The 2,543-nt window shown below is 31.8% G+C and overlaps 1 non-coding gene across 1 annotated transcript; it reads right to left on the reverse strand.

Annotated features, from left to right (window-relative positions):
• Positions 1-385: 385 nt before the first annotated feature.
• Positions 386-478, reverse strand: LOC145135135 (small nucleolar RNA snoR1). The gene has a single exon (XR_013719613.1). It is a non-coding gene; the product is annotated as a small nucleolar RNA snoR1 (small nucleolar RNA).
• Between the last annotated feature and the right edge of the window lie 2,065 nt (positions 479-2,543).

A 2,543-nucleotide genomic window follows, 5' to 3' on the forward strand; every position in this document is an offset into this window, starting at 1 on the left:
TTATAAGCATCAAACCATTTATAAGATTTCAAATGCAATGGGCTAGAGAGGAACTTCAATCTATACCATTTAAAAGTGTTGTAAGAAGCATCAAAAGAATGATTTTGTCAATTAGGCATTTTACCAAACACTTGGTGGGCATATTGACATATATACTTTTAAGCAATTTCATCTCATTGAAACCCATTTAATCATAGAACATCAAGGATGCATTATGTAAAATCCAATGTAAATTTCGTAATCAGAGTCATTTCCATATTTTCCATACTATGTGCATCATAACAAAGTAAGGTTGTACTATGGCAATTCTATATAGTAGTGAGGTTCCAATTACAATCAAAACTTGAATTTTATAAAACCAACAATTCATACATGTTTAAAGTTCAGATCAGAAGGTTGCTTTATGTGCTCAATGAACAACATTTAAAGACCATTCTCATACAAGGGGTGTTAGAATAAGCAATCAATCATCTTCGCCTTCAAACCTCCCTATCACAAATCACAAAAAAAAAATACATATCAATATAGTAGATTAACAATTCAGAGACAGACAACTACGAAAGAAACAAGTTCTGCTGTTTAAAGCCTCAAATTGAATCGATCAATGATGAAACCGGAGGCAGGCGACTGAGAAAATGGTGAATCTAGGGCTCCAAGATAAGTTTAAGTTGAAATAACGTTTAAGGTAAGGTATTTACAGAAAACAAAACCTTCAACAACCTCTTGAAGAAAATCACGTCAGCGCCTTTCTCCAATCACAGCCAAGCTCCCGTTTCTCTCTCCTCTCGCTACCTTTGTAGCGTCTTCTCCTTGGCGAGTCCCCTAGCGACTACTAGGGGGCGGTGTTCAGTGTCCATAGCGAGCCTTAGCGAGGGTGTATGGCGAGTCCACTCCTCCTAGCCTTATGGTATAATGTGGTGTATGTGTGTCCAATGTACAAGTGTACATCCATTGCTTTGGCCATTGATCATTATGATTTCCGATGCACACGATTGGTTTCTTGGTTCCTGGTTAATAATGGTTTTTTATTCAACCTCACCCTATATATATATATATATATATATATATATATATATATATATATATATATATATATATATATGCTACAAAATTTACAATTTAATACAACCCATTTTACAATAATTCAAAATTTCAAAGAAGTTAAACTCAACTCTAACACTACCACCAACTACAACACTCAGCCACCAACCATCTGTGTCACCATTACAACCATCATTCCTTCCAATTCACAGATTAATACAATTAGTTCATAGTTTAATATACAAAATTCATAGCATAATACAATAAGTTCACAGTTTAAAACACAGAAATGTTATATTCTTAACTTAAAACTTACATTTATACATTTAGATATGGATGCAAATGTTTTTATTTAAGTTTAATTTACATAGTATTCACAGTTTTTGTTTTATATAATCTATTTAAATTTAGAGAAAATTATATACGTGTATGATGATTCTTTCTTCTCATATTTCAGAGGCAAACACAAAATTCTTTAAAAAAAATCATAATTTAATACAGTTAATATACAGTTTAATACAATCAATTCACAACTTAGTACAATCATTTCACAATTTAATTTACAAAATTCACCGTTTAATATAATAAATTTACAGTTTAATACACAAAATTCACAACTTCATACAGTTAATTAATAGCTAATACAGTCAATTCATAATTTAATACATAAAAATTACAACTTAATGTAATACAATTACGATTTATACATAAAACTTATACATTCATAGTCATATTCTCAGCTTAATAGACTAGTTCAAACACTAATTCATAGCTTGAAACATATAAAAACTTATGAATTCATGGCTTACACTTATATTTTCTATTTAATAACAGTTAAAACTAGCATTATCACAACTAAACAATAATTAAAACATCACAATTCACTGCTTAAAAAGACCTAAATTCACATTATTTGAGAAAAATATATTAACATAATAACACACATTCTAAATTCAATTCACAACATAACAACCATAAAACATAAATAGTTTAAAAAATTAAATTCATACCTTAGGAGATAAGAAAACAAGCTTATATTTAGATCTAGTAGTGTTTCACCAAAGATCGGAGAGAAAGAGTTGAAGGCGAGTTGGCGATGGTTCACTAGAACGATGAGGCAAAAGTGATTGTCGCGGTTAATGGTGATCTTACATGTGGTCCCCTACTCTCGTTGAATCTCATAGATCTGGTGGCGTAAATTATAGATCTAGAGGCATAAATCATAGACCTGACATCGGATCTCATAGATCTATAAGAATACATTGTAGATCTACAAGCAGAAATCAAAGATCTGTCACTAGAGATTGTAGATCTGAAGATCGTGATGTGAGGCAATGAGGTTAGTGTTTTTTTCTCTAGCGGTAGAAGGAAGCAACGGGGAGGGATGCGGTGATAGTGGAGCCATCATCAATGGAGATGGTGGTGGTAGCAGATCTGAAGAAATCGCACCAAAAACATCAGATCTAAGAGTGTCAATATGCATGATGAAGATGAAGGTTATC

Source organism: Lactuca virosa, chromosome 8 (assembly GCF_052849685.1).
Source record: "Lactuca virosa cultivar CGN04683 chromosome 8, Lactuca_virosa_CGN04683_v6, whole genome shotgun sequence".
In the NCBI taxonomy this organism is placed as follows: domain Eukaryota; kingdom Viridiplantae; phylum Streptophyta; class Magnoliopsida; order Asterales; family Asteraceae; genus Lactuca; species Lactuca virosa.